This window comes from Sapajus apella, unplaced genomic scaffold (genome assembly GCF_009761245.1).
Source record: "Sapajus apella isolate SASKATOON/1434 unplaced genomic scaffold, GSC_monkey_1.0 scaffold10, whole genome shotgun sequence".
In the NCBI taxonomy this organism is placed as follows: domain Eukaryota; kingdom Metazoa; phylum Chordata; class Mammalia; order Primates; family Cebidae; genus Sapajus; species Sapajus apella.
This window is the reverse complement of record NW_022436950.1, coordinates 8,177,090-8,195,670: the sequence shown is the minus strand read 5'-3', so window position 1 is coordinate 8,195,670 and position 18,581 is coordinate 8,177,090.

Genomic DNA, 18,581 nt, shown 5'->3' with positions numbered 1-18,581 from the left:
AGAAAATACAAAAATTTGCTGAGCATGGTCGTACACCTGCGGTTCCAGCTACTCAGGAGGCTGAGGTCAGAGGATCAATTGAGCCCATAAGATTGAGGCTACAGTGAGAGGTGATTGCACCACTGCACTCCAGCCTGGGTGACAGAGCAAGACCCTGTCACACACACACACACAAAAAAAGGAAGACAAAGAAAGAAAAGAGGCTGGATGTGGTGGCTCACGCCTATAATCCCAGTACTTTCGGAGGCTGAGGCAGGTGAATCACCTGAGATCAGGAGTTCGAAACCAGCCTGATCATTGTGGTGAAGCCCCGTCTCTACTAAATACAAAAAATTAGCTGGGCATTGTGGCAGAAACCTGTAATCCCAGCTACTCAGGAAGCTGAGGCAGGAGAATCTTTTGAACCTGGGAGGCAGAGGTTGCAGTGAGGTGATATCATGCCACTGCACTCCAGCCTGGGTGACAAGGGTAAGACTGTCTCAAAAAAAAAAAAAGAAAAGATTGATCTGTATAACTTTTTGTTCTGACTTGTCAGTTTTTGGTACCAGGGGATGCCTCAGGGGTTATTTCTCTGTGTTCTTTCCTAATTTGTATGCTTATTCATGGTAAAACTCGTCAGGTTTCATACAGCAGTACTGGTTGTTTTCAAGGAATGAGATTCCTTTTCCTTTTTATTTTATGTTGACTTCCTATGTATCTTAAAATCTATTTAAAAAACCAAATCAATTAGAACTGTTGTTCCCTTTTTAACCACTTCACACTGTTTTAACTATTGTAGTTCGACGAAATATTTTAGTATTTCTTACCAGGAGATTTTGGTAAATCCACTAAGCCTTCTAAAACGTCCTTTTTCTTTCCAACTTTCTTGCTCCCTACAGGCGCCTGGTAGAACATCAGGAGAAAATGACATCACCTTGGAAAGGTCTCCCTTGGTGCGGCTCAGTTGACCGGCGGCTGCTTGCTGTGTAGGTATGCGGGCTCCAATCCGTCAGGCCTGAAACACGCTTACCTTCGTAAATGTCTTTACCACATGCTAAGCGCTCCTGAAAAGGAGCCTGAGATTCTGGGATCAACCCAGCCAAGAACACTCTGTCTCATCTTCCATCTTAATAAGGAAACGCTGCCTGCTAAAGGATGCACAATTTATATTAAATATATGAATAGGATGATTGTTTAAAAAGAGTTCCAGCTGGTTAAATTTAGGTTCCTGCAATAAAGCTCTCCTCCGGTATTCTCTGGCTTTGGGCTTCGAAGGACTGCAGGTCCTCTGCACTGAATTGTAGACTGCGATCTTACGTGTTCAGGTTTTCCAGCAGTGGTTTTGCTGTTCTAAGGCATCAGTGACTACCTTGGCTTCAAGAGGACTTCTTCCATTATTTGAGCAATCCGCTTCTAGACCATTCTTGCCTGTTAGGAAAAGTTTTATTCAGTAAAATATTTTCAGTGAACCACTGGACAAAAACCAGGTGGCTGTTTTCCTTTGATCGGAGAAGTTCTCACTCCCTGCATGAGTCTGTTATCACATTGCTATAAAGAAACTGAGACTGGATAATTTGTAAAGAAAAGAGGTTTAATTGGCTCATGGTTCTGCAGGCTGTACAGGAAGCATGATGCTGGCATCTGCTCGACTTCTGGGAGGCCTCAGGAAACCTACAATCATGGCAGAAGGTGAAGGGGGAGCCAGCAATTCACTTGGCCGGGACAGGAGCAACAGAGACAGTGGGGAGGTGCCACCCACTTTTAAATGAGCAGATCTCCCGATAATGCACTCACTATCACGAGAACAGCACCAAGAGGGAAATCCACCCCATGATCCACCTCCCACCAGGCCCCACCTCCAACACTGGGGATTGCAATTTGGCAGGAGATCTGGACTGGGACACAGACTCAAGCCAAATCTTTCCCCTCTCCTTTGAATGTATTCGTTTCGTGACGTCCACCTGCCAGGGGAGAATGGCCTTCAGGAGTTCAAAGCTGCCACAGGTGTCAAGTCGGGGCTTTCCCAGGCCTCCTTCAGCAGCTTCTCAAGTTCATTAACAAATGTGCCCTGGCCTCCAAGTTCGTCTCCATTAATGCCTCTAGGCTGCCTGGCCCCTTCCCTGTCTCTGTTGTCCTTACAAAGACACATTCCCTCAGCTTCCAACACCCTTCTTTGTACCAGGAGTTACCTGGGTCCTGTTAACATGAGGATGGACCAGGGAGGGTGCCCAGAGCTGACATGGGGTGACAAAGGTTACCAGGACTGCATGTCAGAGAGATCTGGGTAAGAAGCAGGTAGGACTGTACCACAACCTACTTGTAACCCAGAGGGCTGGAGCAGGGTAGGGCAAAGACACCAGAGTGACAGAGAGGGTGTGAGAGAGAAGCATGGGTGGGCTCCGTTCCTCTCTGACAGCCTGTGTTCAGAGAAGGGGCAGATGAATAGGACTGGGCTGGCTGTCTTCATGAAGTTTAGGAGTTAGGTCAAGAAAAGCGGTCAGGAGCAGAAATTTACACATGGTATAGTATGCTTGCAGTGAAAGATTTTTGTATTTCTTTTTGTTTGGGTTTTTTTGTTTATTTTTGTTTTTGTTTTTTGTTTTTTTGAGACAGGATTTCACTCTGTCATCCAGGGTAGAGTGCAGTGGTGCCAACATGGCTCACTGCAGCCTCAACCTCCCAGGCTCAAGCAATCCTCCCACCTCAGCCTCCCGAGTAGCTGGGACTACAGGCATGCGCCACCACACCTGGCTAATTTTTAAAATTATTATTATTTGTAGAAATAAGGTCTCATTATGTTGCCCATGTTGGTCTTGAATTCTTGGGCTCAAGTCCTCCCACCTCAGCCTTCCAAAGTGCTGGAATTACAGACGTGAGCCACTGCTCCTGGAATGGAAACTTTGTTAAGGGAGGAGCAGGAGGGTGAGGTTGAAAATTTGGTTGCAGTTCAAGTGAGAAGAGCCTTCACTGCAGAGCTAAAGAAAGTGGACTCAACTGTACAGGTAGCAGGGGAAAGGTATGATGTAAGAAATTTTTTCAGGGCTGGGGATGGTGGCTCACGCCTGTAATCCCAGCACTGGCGGATCACGAGGCCAGTAGATCGAGACCATCCTGGTTAACAGTGAAACCCCATCTTTACTAAAAATATAAAAAATTAGCTGGGCATGGTGGCACATGCCTGTAGTCCCGGCTACTTGGGAGGCTGAGACAGGAGAATCACTTAAACCTGGGAGGCGGAGGTTGCAATGAGCTGAGATGGCACCATTGTACTCCAGCCTGGGTGACAGAGCAAGAATCCATCTCAAAAAAAAAAAAAAAAAAAAAAAAAAAAAGTTTATTCAGACAGCAGCTTGTGGGATGTCTGGAGCCATGTGCCCTGCTGTTCATGCTGTGATCACCCTGTTGAGCCTGAAAACATTGTATCAGCCAGGTTCTGGGGCAGTCACGTTCTGGCCCCCATCCATCCTCGTTTAGGCTGAAGCCTATCAAGTGGCCTTCATGGTGGGGTGTGGGGGGTATTCATCACAGGACCCGTGTACCAGTCGATTGGCCAAGGGGTGTGTCCTTGACCCCAACTAGGCCAACTGGGTCCATCTCTGGGGTTTTTTAATTTTTTGTTTTATTTTTTACTTTTTGAGATGGAGTCTTGCTCTGTCGCCCAGGCTGGAATGCTGGAGTGCAGTGGCATGATCTCAGCTCACTGCAACCTCTGCCTCCCAGGTTCAAGCAATTCTCCTGCCTCCTGAGTAGCTGGGACTACAGGCATGTGCCACCATGCCCGGCTAATTTTTTTGTATTTTTAGTAGAGACGGGGTTTCACCATGTTAGCCAGGATGGTCTCAATCTCCTGACTTTGTGATCTGCCTGCCTTGGCCTCCCAAAGGGCTGGAATTACAGGCATGAGCCACTGGGCCTGGACTTTTTTTTTTTTAATCTGGAGTGTCCTTCCTCCTTCACTCCCTTTCTGATCTACATCCTGGGAGGTGAGAGACATCATGGTTTTAGCCGATCTGAGAATGTGGCTGACCCTTGCTCCCTAAGCCAGAGTCCCTCCCTCCCTAAGCCAGAGTCCCTCCCTAAGCCACGGACTTTGTAGACAAAGTCCCTATGGCCTTGGTGATGCTGATTCCAAGCCCCTGCCACCTCCAAAGGCACTTTTCTCCCAGTGCCCAAGGGCCTGGCTTCTTCCAGCAGAGCCATGGGAGTTAAACGTCTCATTTGCATGTCCTACCTGCCCCCTCAGGAGACAGGCAGGGCCGGGGCTGGGCCCAGGCCAGACTCTCTTCTCCCAGGAGTTATTTGAGGAGCAGCAGGGAGTAGCCATAAGCAAGCACCTGGGTTGGCAAGAGGACAGGGGTCTGGATTCCCCTGGGCAGCGGGAGAGAGTCCAGCTTTCAAGAAGAGGTGGCACCTCCAGGGTATAGGGCTGTGTTTGGGGAGCCAGCCCCATGGGGAGTCCAGACACAATCCCGGGTGGTCTTTGCAACAGCAGGGACTTTTGACAGAAAGCTGTTGAAAAGGCAGAGGGGTTCCCAAGCCGAAGTCCCGGTCCGTCTTTGTGAACAGCGGTCAGTGCCTGCCTCTTGGAAAGGCCCGTGGTAACAATTCTCCAACCAGAGTGATATCTTTTGGGTGTTTTGCTTTGCTTTTAAAAAATTATAAACATATTGCAAACATTTGGAAGATTGAAAACCAACAACAAACAGTCAGCAGAAACCACTGTTCAGGTATAGAAAAATGCTTGTTTTAATTAATATTCTAGCTGGGTGCAGTGGCTCACGCCTGTAATCCCAGCACTTTGGGAGGCCGAGGCGGGTGGATCACCTGAGGTCAGGAGTTTGAGACCAGCCTGGCCAGCATGGCAAAACCCAATCTCCACTAAACATACAAAAGTTAGCCAAGCATGGTGGTGCGTGCCTGTAATCCCAGCTACTTGGGAGGCTAAGGCACAAGAATTGCTTGAACGAGGGAGGCGGAGGTTGCAGTGAGCCGAAATCATGCCACTGCACTCCTGCCTGGTCGACAGAGTGAGACTCCGTTTCAAAAAAAATAGAGGAAAAAATATTCTAGCATGCAGTCTAGAACTGTGATACAAGTAGGCTTGGGCTAGATAATCTAAACCAGTAACTCTCAAGTGCAGTCCTAGGCACAGCAGCAGCAGCACCTGGAAACTTGTTAGAAATGCCAGTTCTCAGGTCCTACCTCCGACCTGAGGGTGGAGGTTCAGCAAATTGTGTTTTAACAGGTCTGAATGTGGTCTAGTTTTGGAGCCACTGATTTAACTTTGTAATTCCATGCAGTCCTACCATGTCACCACCAGAGGGCACCAGGAGCCTGTGATTTCCCCTTAAAATTGCCAGCTTTTAGATTCTCAGGGTCGGCTACGGGTATTATTAAGACCTGGCTAGACTTTTTTTTTTTTTTTTTTTTTTTGAGACGGAGTCTTGCTCTGTCGCCCAGGCTCGAGTGCAGTGGCGCGATCTAGTCTCGCTGCAACCTCCGCCTCCTGGGTTTAAGTGATTCTCCTGCCTCAGCCTTCCAAGTAGCTGGGATTACAGGCGTGCGCCGCCACGTCCGGCTAATTTTTGTAGTTTTAGTAGAGACGGGGTTTTATCATGTTGGTCAGTTGACCTCGATCTCCTGACCTCGTGATCCACCCGCCTTGGCCTCCCAAAGTGTGCTGGGATTACAGGTAGGAGCCACCGAGCCCGGCCTTTTTTTTTTTTTTTTTTTTTGAGATTGAATTTCACTCTTGTTGCCCAGGCTGGAGTGCAGTGACGCGATCTCGGCTCACTGCAACTCCGCCTCCCTGGTTAAAGCAATTCTTCTGCCTCAGCCTCCCGAGTAGCTGGGATTACAGGCACGCGCCACCACGCCTAGCTAATTTTGTATTTTTAGTAGAGACGGGGGTTTCTCCATGTTGGTAGGCTGGTCTCAAACTCCCGATCTCAGGTGATCCGCCCACTTTGGCCTCCCAAAAGTGCTGGGATTACAAGCGTGAGCCACCGCGCCCAGCCTGACATCACTAGACTTTAAAAATAAAGGATGATGGACAATATGTTAAGAATTATTGGCTAACCTTAAATACCACCGTGTTTGGACCAAACTGTGCTTTCACTGTAGTCCTTGACGAACTGCAGAGCCAATAACTTTAAGTGGTGGTGGAACACATTTGGCGGTGCTAGTTTTGCTCAGAACATAAAGAAATGTAAAAGCACTACAAAAATTAGAAACAAAGACAGTCTCCTATTAAAAGTTTGTGTTCTATATGGCCAGGTATGGTCTTACAGGTATGGATTACAGGCTCATGCCTGTAATCCCAGCACTCTGGGAGGCTGAGGCAGGCCGATCACCTGAGGTCAGGAGTTAAAGACCAGCCTGGCCAACACGGTAAAACTCCATCTCTACTAAAAATACAAAAATTAGCTGCGCATGGTGGCGTGTGCCTGTAATCCAGCTACTTGGGGGCCTGAGGCAGGAGAATCGCTTGACCTGGGAGGCGGAGGTTGCAGTGAGCCAAGATCATGCCACCGCACTCCAGCCCGGTGACAGAGCAAGACTCTGTCTCAAAAAAAAAAAAAAAAAGGTGTTCTAGGGTCTAGATGTTGAACTTGTCATGAGAACAAGACAAAATTCTGCCCCATGGAATTTACGTTCTTGTGAGAAAGAACGAGCAGTAAATAAGCACTGAATATGATGTCAAAAGGAAAAGAAAGCAGAGTGGGGTGTACCCAGGGCGTGGGCAGCAGGAACATGTTGGCCAAGGCCTGACTGGGGGATTGGCACTGGAGCAGAGATCTGAATGGAATAAGTGAATACACTCTGAGAATGTCTAGGGAAACAGCTGTCCAGGCAGAAAGAACAAGAGCAAAGGCCTGGGCAGTAGGAATGATCTCTTAGGCATGCGGAAGAAAGAGGAGTAGGACTGGAGGTAGGGAGATTCCCCCCCATCCCCGCTGGGCATCTCTTGCAGTTGCCCAGGCATGAGATGGAGGTGGCTGGAGCAGGGTGGGAGCAGAGGAGGGGTAAGATGTGGCTGGATCCAGGATGAGCTTGCGGGGGGTGGCCAAAAGCCATGCCTGCATTATGTGAGTTACAGCTTCTCTAGGTATGGGCGGCTTCAGGTATTCTTCTTAAAATTCTGTTTCTGTGATATATATTATTACTTGAAAAGATCACCTAGGAAAGTCCATGGCTTCCTATTCACCTTGTATCCAGTATACTTTGCCGGAGAAGCTCATGCACATTATGCACGTACATTTTTTTTTTTTTTTTTGAGATGGAATCTCGCTCTGTCACCCAGGCTGGAGTGCAGTGGCGTGATCTCAGCTCACCGCAACCTCCACCTCCCGGGTTCGAGCCATTCTCCTCCCTCAGCCTCCCGAGTAGCTGGGACTGCAGCTGCCTGCCACTGTGCCCAACTAATTTTTATATTTTTAGTAGAGACGTGGTTTCACTACGATGGTCTTGAACTTCTAACCTCAAGTGATCCTCCTGCCTCGGCCTCCCAAAGTCATGTGCATCCTATTGTTGGTCTTGCTACTTATTAAGTATTCACTGTGCCAACAGCAAAGTCCTCTTCATGGCATTCGGTCCTCTACCCCCACCTGCAGCCCTCTGAATTAGGTATTATCCCCATTTGACAGATAAGAAACTGTGGCTCAGAGGGGCCAAGATGTTTGTCTAACCACATGTATTCTAAGATGTTTGTCTTCAGGCCTAAGGGTCGGAGACACTTTCTCATTACAGGAAGGGACCACAGAGCAGGAATGCTGCCCGAAGACAGATGGATGTGGGGCCCTAGGGGAAATGGGCTTTACAGGATCATAAAGGAAGTCTTAAAACTTTGATAATGACGACAGAAATTGAGCAGCCATTTCTGTGGCTTTTATCTTTCTTCTTTTTTTTTTTTTTTTTGAGACAGAGTCTCCCTTTATCACCCAGGCTGGAGTGCAGTGACACAATCTCAGCTCACTGCAAGCTCCGCCTCCCAGGTTCAAATGATTCTCCTGCCTTCGCCTCCAGAGTAGCTGGGATTACAGGCATGAACCACAATACCCGGCTAATTTTTGTACTTTCAGTAGAAATGGGGTTTCGCCATGTTGGCCAGGCTGGTCTCTAACTCCTGACCTCGGGTGATCCACTTGCCTTGGCCTCCCAAAGTGCTGGGATTACAGGCGTGAGCCACCGTGCCCAGCCCTGAACAGCCATTTCTGTGGCTTTTGGATGTGAAGATGTGTGGAGAGGAAAACCTGTATGGGAAGGAGCGAAGGCTCCCTGAGGGGTCTCTCCTTATTCATGTGCCAGCCCCTCTCTTAGAAGAGACCTGTCTTGGGCAATGTCTTGGAGGGTAGGGTGACCATCATCCATCAAGGGACAGAAGCTGATGTCCCCAGGCCAGCCACATTGATTTTACTTGCTGATAACAGAATGCAGTCCTCTGCCCATTCTGCAAACAGCTCTTCCAGGGTCCCACCCATGAGAGTTTCCCAAATTCCCATCATGAGGGATCAGTGCCAGAGCCTTCAGCAAACTTCCGTGGAGCACCTGCGACATTCCGGGAACTGGGCTAGATGCTGGGAACACCAAAACAAAGACCCCATCCCTGCTCTTGAGGGAGTTGAAGCCACCTTTGAGGTATAGCAGAGCATCTTGGCTCTGCCCAAATGGGACCGCTGTTATGGACCTGGGAGCTTATGGCCTTTTGTAAGCAGAGACAAGCACAGGACCCGTGTTGGTTGGCTGCTGGAGGTGGAGAGTTTTCGGGGTGTGTTGGGTGGGGAATGAGAACACTGCAAAAACAGAAATAAGCATTTGAAGAGGAAGGAGGGGGTGGCCTGGGGTCCGCTGCCACCCTCTGCCTCTGCCTCTTTCCACTTGCATGTATTGACTTTATGCTCACAGGCCACAGTGGCTGGTGGCAGTAGCTGACGTGACAGCGCATGTGATACAAAGACCATAATTCAGCCCGGCAGCACCACTTGGGCAGCATGAGACGCAGAATCCTCCCCCACTGCAGCCCCAGAGCTGGACCCAGGGAGATGAGGAGGCGCCAGTGCAGAGCAGCGTCCCTGCTTGGAATTGCCAGCACGCAGGGGCCAGGGTCCTCTCCAAGGGCTTGTGAGCCATGGACTATCAACCTGAAGGTAAGGGAGGAAAGCGAATGGGCTTGTCCTGTTCACAAGTGAGGTGACTCTGGCGTTCCCTTGAAGCCATGGAGGTGACTGTGAGGGGGTGGCAAAGTCCTCCAGTCTGCTGTGATCTGGGCATCACTGTTCATGGGACTGAGATTTTGTAGTTTGGAAAGCCCAGGCACTTGGGTGGCAGAGGTATGTGACCTGGTCTCATTGTGACTGCAGCTCTTCACTTGTTAGGCTCAGAGTGAGGACTTGGGTCATCTCGTGCCATCCTTGCAGTGGCCCCACGAGGTAGTTCTATGATTGCTTCCATTGTACAAAAGCTAAGGTTTCACTTGGCCAAGTTCCCCCATAGGCAGGAGTGGTGCCAGAAACGACCTGGCCACCTGACACCTTAGTGCGGGTCTCCCTCCCCTGTACGCCACTTAGGAAACACTGCTCCTGGAAGACATCTAGTCCCACACACAGGGCTGGGCTCTAGTGCAAGATTCTTTATTCTAAGAGTTTTTCTTCCATTTTGAAGTAACTTTTAAAAAATTTTATTTTAGATGGAGTTTTGCTCTTGTTGCCCAGGCTAGAGTGCAATGACCAATCTTGGCTCACCACAGCCTCTACTTCCTGGGTTTAAGCGATTCTCCTGTCTCAGCCTCCTGAGTAGCTGGGATTACAGGCTGGCACCACCATAGCTGGCTAATTTTGCATTTTTAGTAGAGATGGGGTTTCTTTATGTTGGTCAGGATGGTCTCGAACTCCCAACCTCAGGTGATCCACCCACCTCGGCCTCCAAAAGTGCTGGGATTACAGGTGTGAGCCACTGCACTGGCCTGTTTTTATATTTTAGAATTGTGCAAACATCACCACAATCAGTTTGAGGCTGTTTTCCTAACTTCAGAAGAAATCCCCTGTCGGCAGTCACTCAGTCACTCCCTGCTTCACCTACCCCGATCCAGCCCCAACAACCAGGGACGTGCTTTCTGCCTTTTCAGACCTCCCTACTCATGACCTTTCATATGAAAGGATTCATAACTGTATGTAGCCTTTTGTGTCTGGCTTCTTTCATTTCGCATGTCCCTCCCTTCCCCTCCCCTCCTTTCTCTGCCACCCAGGGTCTTTCTCTGCCACTCAGGCTGGAATGTAGTGATGTGATCACGGCTTCCTGCAGCCTCGACCTCCTGGGCTCAAGCGACCCTCCTCCCTCAGTATCCTGAGTAACTGGGACTACAGGCATGCACCACCACACTTGACTAACTTTTTAAAAAACTTTTTGTAGATATGGGGTCTCCCTGTGTTGCTCAGGTTGATCTCAAATTCTTGGGCTCAAGCAATCCTCCCACCTTTGCCTCCCAAAGTGTTGGGATTACAGGCATGAACGACTGTGCCCAGCCAACGTGATGTTTTCAACGTTCATCTGTTATGGCATGAATCAGTACTGCATTTCTTTTTATTGTCAAATACTATTCTGCATGGAGATGCCATGTTTTGTTTATTTACCAGGCGATGGACATTTGGGTTATTTCTGCTTTTTGACCATGTATGAATAATGCTGCATGAACATTGTGTGTGTGAATTACCTCTTCATTGCAAACAATGTGGGTTCATGGGTGTGGCGCATGTCTCCGTATTGCGGGGGTGTCTGCAAGACAATCCCTGGGCCTGGGAAGAAAGTATGAGCATAGATAGAAATCATAGAGATATAGATGTGCGCATGTGTAATCTTATAGTGATACAGACTTGGGTTGGGCGTGGTGGTTCACACCTGTAATCCCAGCACTCTGGGAGACCAAGGCAGGCAGATCACCTGAGGTCAGGAGTTTGAGACCAGCCTGGGCAACATGGTGAAACCCTGTCTCTACTAAAAAAAAGAAAATTAGCCAATTTTCTTTTGTGGTGGCAGGCGCATGTAATCCCAGCTACTTGGGAAGCTGAGACAGAATAACTTGAACCCTGGAGGCGGAGGTTGCAGTGAACTGAGATCATGCCATTGCACTCTAGCCTGGGTGAGGGGAGTGAAACTCCATCTCAATAATAATACTGACTTGCTTAGTTTAATGTAGACATAACTCTATATCCACGTTTTTCCTCCTGGGCCGCTTGTCCCCAGGTGCCGAGCATCACTGTTGCTGTGGGTTGTGTGAAGGAAGCTGACCCCGTGTGCTGAGGGCAGCCCTCCTGCCATGATAGCTTGTCCAGAGACTTCTAGTCCATGTGAGCCCAGAAGCCACTGTCAGCTTGCTTGTCTTGACTCTTTTTGCTCACACCCAGATTTCACACCAGCACTGGGCCCCTCAGTGTCCACAAAGGAAGCTTGAGCTATGTCCACAGACCCGCTGATGGGAAAACCAAGTGACGGAGGGAGCAGAACCCCGCAGGCCTTCCCAGGGCTCGAAGCTTACCCCAGGTCCTCTATCTTATCCCAGCATCCAAACACTGGGATCCCAATCCAGATGGCCCCACCTCAGCCCCTCGGCCCCACCGCTGCCCCACCCTAGCACCTCCACCCCACCCTGGCCCCACCCTGGCTCCACCCTGGCCCACTCTTGATCGCTGTGCTTTCTGATCAGCCCCTCCACCTTGTCTGCCTTTGTTCTAGGGAAGTCCTTGATCCCTTTGCAGAGCTGTCCCAGCCCATGGTGTCCCTCCACGTGTGACGTGACTCTTGTCCACCCTCCTTGACTGTATAAGCAGGACACTTGGGAACCTTGTTTCTGTCTCACATCTGGAGCCTCGAGGCTGTGCACAGGGCTCCCTAGTAGTTCATGAAATGAAGGAGGTGAAAGAGGTCTCAGAGAGCCTGACAGCCTTGGTGATGACAGGCCTGCCCCTTCTCCAACCCCCCTCTGGCTCCTTGGGTGGGGGAGCAGTTGCTACAGGTGTGTGTTTCTCTGGGGATGCTTCACAGAGCTGTCTCTGCCCTCATGCTGGAGTCGTCAAACTCCACAGAGCATTGCTCTGTGCTGCCTGGAATGATCCAAAACACCCCCCCACACACACACACACACACTCACCCCATGTCCATATGCTAGGCTGAAATCTAAACCCCATAGACCTTGGGAGAGGGCCAGGCTGCCATGAGGAGCGGCAGTGAGCAGGGAAGCCAGCCCCAGTCAAAGGTGAGTGGCCCATGTGGGAAAAGGAGGTTGGTGGTTTTAACCAGGTAAGGAGAAGGTCCTCAGATGATGTCCTCAGAAAGGACAGAGGAGGCCAGGAAGGAGCAAACGGGCAACACTCCTTGTCTTTTTCTGAAGAAGCCTGAAGTTATTGTGTATGATTTTCATTTGGATAGCAATATAAAGCTGCCTTTAATAGTTTTCATGAAAAACCTTAAGGAACCCCCAGCAGATTTAAAAACAGGATGCCTATTTTCCAAATCATTGCAGAAGATAAAAGCAAGCACAACAGTCTACAGAAAACAAGTAAAAAGGAACAAAAAATTAAAAGAACCTTAAAAACAGAAAGTCAAAATTAAGATGAAGACATTGGCCCAAGCATAAGCAATGGTGCCGTAAGCATGGCACGTCTAACAGCTACCTAGGACAGGGCTTAATTCCAACCGAGTTATTAGCACACTTATTCTTTAACAAGAAAGGAAACTTTAAAAAGGAACGTTTCTACTTCCCACACAACACCATTATCCGTCTTTAGTGAATCAAAAACAGGGTCAGAAGATTGGGTCATGGTCATTTAAAAGGTAAAATGGATTAAATATTTACAGAATTTTGAACTGTGTTATTAGGGCTTCATTTTTTATATTTATTTTTTTTTTGAGATGGGGTCTCGCTCTGTAGCCTAGACTGGAGTGCAGTGGCATGATCTCGGCTCACTGCAGCCTCCACCTCCCTGGTCCCGGTTCAAGCAGTTCTCCTACCTCAGCCTCCCAAGTAGCTGGGATTACAGGCACAAGCCACCACGCCCAGCTAATTTTTGTATTTTTTTAGTAGATACGGGGTTTCACCATGTTGGCCAGTCTGGTCTTGAACTCCTGACCTCATGATCTGCCCGCCTCGGCCTCCCAAAGTGCTGGGATTACAGGCGTGATCCACCATGCCTGGCTGGTCTTCGTATTTTCAAACTATCTGCATGCTAGTTACGAAATTGATTAAAACATAGAAATCAATAATAAAGCAGAAACCGTACAAGCCCTGAACCCAACCTCAATAATACTAAAGTTAATAATATGAATTAAACAAAAATTAAACTCCACTTGTTAGGAAAATATTAAGTCAATAGATTATTTAGAAGCTAAGAATAGTGAAATTGCCACATATCAAAACTTCGGGATACTGATACAGTCATACTCTGGAATGTGTTGAGTTAAGCATTTGGAAAGGGTACAAAAAATTAAAACCAATATAAATTATGAAGGAATAAATATATAAAAATAAACCAATTAGAAAATAGCAAAATAAAACAGTTAAGAACTTATATTCTGATATCTTAAATATTAAAAAAAAAGCTAATAAAATGATTGAACAGCTTAAATTGGAATGTAATTTATTACAGTTTCTGGCTCCAAAGCTTTTTTTTTTTTTTTTTTTTGAGACAGAGCCTTGTTCTGTCGCCCAGGCTGGAGTGCAGTGGTGTGATCTCAGGTGACCGCAACCTCCGACTCCCGGGTTGTTCAAGCGATTCTCGTGCTTCAGCCTCGCAAGTTGCTGAGGTTACAGGCATGCATTTTATATCTTTTTGTATTTTAGTAGAGACCGGATTTTGCCATGTTGGCCACACTGATCTCAAACTCCAGACGTCAGGTGATCTGCTTTCCTCAGCCTCCCAAAGTGCTGGGATTATAGGTGTGAGCCATCGCACCCTTCGAAAGCTGTTTTGTTTTTGTCTTTTGTGAGATGGAGTCTCGCTCTGTCACCCAGGCTTGAGTGCAGTGGCATGATTGTGGCTCCCTGCAGCCTCAGGTTCCCAGGGTCAAGACATTCTCCTGCCTCAGCCTCCTGAACAGCTGGGACCATAGGTGTATGCCATCGTGCCCGGCTAATTTTTGTATTTTTAGTAGAGGTGGGGTTTTACCATGTTGGCCAGGATAGTCTCAAACTCCTCACTTCAAGTGATCCTCCTGCCTCAGCCTCCTGGAGTGCTGGGATTATAGGCATGAGCCACTGCGCCCGGCCTCAGAGCTGTTTTTGGAGGGGGCTATACAGGCAGGGTGTCATCAATGTGGACTCAGACTCACAACACTCTGAATGAGGTCAACAGACAATGTCAAGCAAGATGAGGAAACTGAGGCTAGTAGAACTGGAGAGGAACAGCTGACCCCGCCGTGGCTTTTGGCCCATGGACCAAATGCCTCAGTGAAGACTGAGTGAACAGCATTCACTTCTCCATTCTGGGGGTCTCCACTCAGAGCCCCAGGACAGGTGGGCTGCCAGCCATTCCTCTGCCCACGTGGGTGGTGCTCCCTGAGATGGGCAGGCTCTTTTCCTGCCATCTGATATTCCGCCGTTCTCCCGACATCTTTCTCCAACTAAATACAGATCGCAAATCGCAAAAGTGACCTGGCGAGATGGGATGCTCACACATGGCTTCAGGATACACAGAGAACAGATCTCTCAAATACGTCTGCAAAAGGATCTAGAAGAAAGTTTCAGCAAACTGCTACATTTGATGTTGAATGCAGGAGGACATGGCCTCTGAATCAGGAGCTAAAATGAAAAGGTAACAGTGAGATCAAAAGGAAACCAGGTAAGACAAAAGGGGAAAAGGATCGGATACAGAAAACTTACAAAGAGATAGAAAACGTAGCAGAAGATTGAATCAGAGGTGTGAGAAGCAAACTGAAATTCTCAAACAGGACAGAGGAGACTGTGGGGGTGGGGGTGGGGTGGGCTGCCCTGCGGCTGGTCTGCCCTAGAGGGGAATGGACTAGAGATTGCTGGGAAACATTTCTGCCCCTGTCCCTTCACTGAACAACAAATGACATCTGTCCAGGGCCTGGACCAAGATCGGATAGAGAGCCTCAGTCTGCCACCAGGGAGGGAACACTGTCAACTGGCACTCTCTGGGGCAGGGAGGGAGGACCAGCGACCCACCAGGCAAGTCCGCTATAGCCGTAAATAAGGGGCCACTCCCAGGATCAGACCTGCTAGTCACACTGCATCCACAATTCTGATGTGGTCACTCCGTCTTCTGGCACCAAGACAAGAAATTACCTTTAGAGAGGGGGTGTCAGCTCCTACCCCTGCTGCCTGGCCTCATCCCTGTGAGAGGGAGTGCTGGCTGACACCTCAACACAGGCCTCCAGTGCTGGTGGTTCACAGCCCTGCCCTGCCCTGCGGTCCCCTCCCCCCCATAATCAGACACGCCAGCAGGAGGCTGGAGGGGAGAAAGGTCCACATCCCTGCAGGAGTTCCTGCCTCATGGCACAACCCCGACCCAGCGTAGCTCTGAGGATGGCTCCCTTAGGCCCCAGGGGAGAAACTGGCTTCCCACTGGACACCTTCCTCTCAGCTGCCCTCGACTCTGGAAACTTTCCCTTCCTTAAAGCTCTTCGTGTGAACCATTGGAGTCAAATCTGCTCCCCCCCCGCTCTTTTTTTTGAGACAAGGTTTTACTCTGTCACTCAGGCTGGAGTGCAGTGGTGCAATCTGGGCTTAGGTGATCTTCCCACCCTGAGGCCTCCCGAGTAGCTGGGACTACAGGTGGGCACCACGATGTCCAACTAATTTTTTTGGTTGTTGTGGAGATGGGGTTTTGCCCTATTGCCCAGGCCGGTCTTGAACTCCTGGCCTCAAGCGATCCACCCATCTTGGCCTCCCAAAGCGCTGTGATTACAGGCATGAGCCCCACGCCCAGCCTCAAATCCCAGTTCTGATGGGCCCCCCACTGATGCTTCCTCCCAACTTACCCCCACAACCAAGGGTGGGCTGCCCAGCCTTCCCCCGACTCTCCTGACTGGACTAACAGCTCTTCCTAAGGCACTAACAGGGTCTGGATATTGAGGCCTCTCTGATCACCCTCAGGGCGCCCCACCTGTGCAGATCCCTGTCTCCCACCACCCTTGTGGGGTTATGACTGCCAGGGGAGGACCTTTGCTTGTTCGGCGGGGAAGGCAGGCTCCCAGACCACTTGCTGTAGGTCTGGTGGAACCGCCCAGCCTCACTGGAGCCACACCACCTGCATGGCGGGTGCACCACCTCTGCCCCACGGTGCTGCCTCTCAACGTGACATCCTCAGATGGGCTTGACAGACCAAGCCTGTCCTCCAGGGGTGTGTGGGGGCCCAAGGTGGGCTTCCCGGGCCTAGCACTACAGGGCCAGGGTTTCTACATGTCAACAGCTACGGCACCAGGGACGAGGCAGGCAGGTGACTCCTCCTTGTGGGCCCCTGACTTCCCCAATGGCTGTGCTGCTGGAAAGGAAACGAGGCCCTCGGGCTGAAACTCTCTTTGCCTCTGCTGCACTCTGGCCTGCCCAGCACCGCGGCGTTTCCCAGGGACTCTTCTACAATTGATGGTAGCAGGAAGGCTGAGAGGCGATCACGGTGTCTTCCTGCCCTGCAGAGGTGCCCGATTTGAGACAAGGACCGGGACTCCAGCGATCCCCGTCTGGGCGCTGTTTCTCCAAGCTGGCCCTGCCTGTTGTCACCTCAGGTGGGAGTGAAGCCACAGGTGCTCCAGGCAGCTTGGAGTTGTGAGTCTCCCTGAGAAGAAGGAGGACAGGACAGGGGACCAAGTCTGGACGCTCTCAGGTCCCAGCACCTGGGCCATCTCTGGGGGTGTCAAAACACTTCGGGTTACTTATCAAACATTCGTCAACCCTCTGGGCTTTCCTGCAGAAACCCCTGGCTGCAACAACATATTTCAGTCGCTGCTGAGGAGGCAGTTGCAGGACCTCGGGGCTGGGTATAAAAGGGGAGGCCTGGCTCTATGGCTGCATCCTAAAGCAACAGCGGAGGGGCTAGCCTTGGCCTGGCAAGGGCCAAAGTTGGCAGCAGAGGGCTGTGCGTGTTGTTTGCAGGCAAATACGCAGGACAAGAGCACTTAGGAGGACAGTGTGTGTGGCTTGGGCCCAAGCGGCCGCATCAGCCCAGAATACTGGCAGCCTGGGCACTGGGTTTTCCACAGGGAAAACCCTTAGCTTCTTGTGATGATTCCCTAGATCCCAGGATTCACCATCTCTTCTGCCTCTGGGCCTTGGGAAGTCACGCCTTTGCTTGGGAAGATGCACCAGCAAAGCCGGCCGTGTCACCCACTGCCATCCATGCTCCCTCCCTGTAAGGGGTCTGCAGACAGCACAGGGAGCTGGGACACTCACTGGCGAGGCTTGGGTGCTGCATCTGTCAGCATCTATGATGTGAGCTCCTGATCTTCCAGCCACGGAGGTGGGAGTGAGGCAGAGGAAGGTAGCCATGCCCTGGGCGGCTTCCACAGGGGCCCCCAAAGGGGGACTGGAAGTGTCTGCTGGGGCACCTGTGGCAGTTGAGAGGAAATGAACTTGTGAGGGAAGTTGGAGAAGCTAGAACATGTATTTTCTTTGTGTGTGTGTGTGTGTGTGTGTGTGTGTGTGTGAGACACTCTCTGTTGCCTAGGTTGGAGTGTAGTGGGGTGATCACAGCTCACTGCAGCCTTGATCTCTGGGGCATAAGCAGTCCTCCTACCTCAGCCTCCCCCTGAGTAGCTGAGACTACAGGTGGGCACCACCATACCCAGCTAATTTTTTATTTTCTGTAAAGATGGGGGTCTCGCTAAGTTGCCTGAGCTGGTCTTGAACTCCTGGGCTCAAGTGATCTGTCCGCCTTGGCTTCCCAAACTGTTGGGATTACAGGTGCGGCCACTGTGCCCAGCCAAGAATGTCTACAAGAGGATTTCTCACCTGGGCAATGTCACTGTGTTGGCTGCCCAGCCACCTGAGAGGTTGCTGCTGGAGGGCTACCTGGAGCAAAGGTCCCGGGGCTCAAACCCCCCCAGAAAGACCAGGTGCCGCTGGCCACCTCCCCAGTGACAGTTTTTTCTCCAGAACTCTTCCTCCAGGCCTGCAGACCCATGAGCACAGGGCCACACTGCTCCCAAAACCCCTCAGCAGGGTGCCCTCAATCCACCGGTGGTATTGGCCCAAGAGGGCATGTCCCTACCTTCCCCTAACAGGGGACGGACGACAGGGAAGGCTGCACAGGGCTGTCATCTGAGCATGTGGTGAGAACACCTCGGAATTATTTCAAAGTTTCCAGCTGGTTTTAGGAAAAGAGATTCTCATCTAAATTATATTCATAAATTCTAAATTATATTCATTATTCCACACTCATAGCTCCCATGGGGCATAGGAAATGTAATTGTTAGTGGCTTCAAGTGAAAAGAAAACCCACAACCCTCCCACAAAGCACAGCACAATACAGATATGAAACTTGATAATGCCTTCTCCTTTTCTCTGAGGTCTCAGCTCCCAGCTGACCATGGCAGTCATTACGAGGCAGAAACTACCCATCCTAGGCTTTGTGAGCTAGTCTAGAAAACAGAGTTGC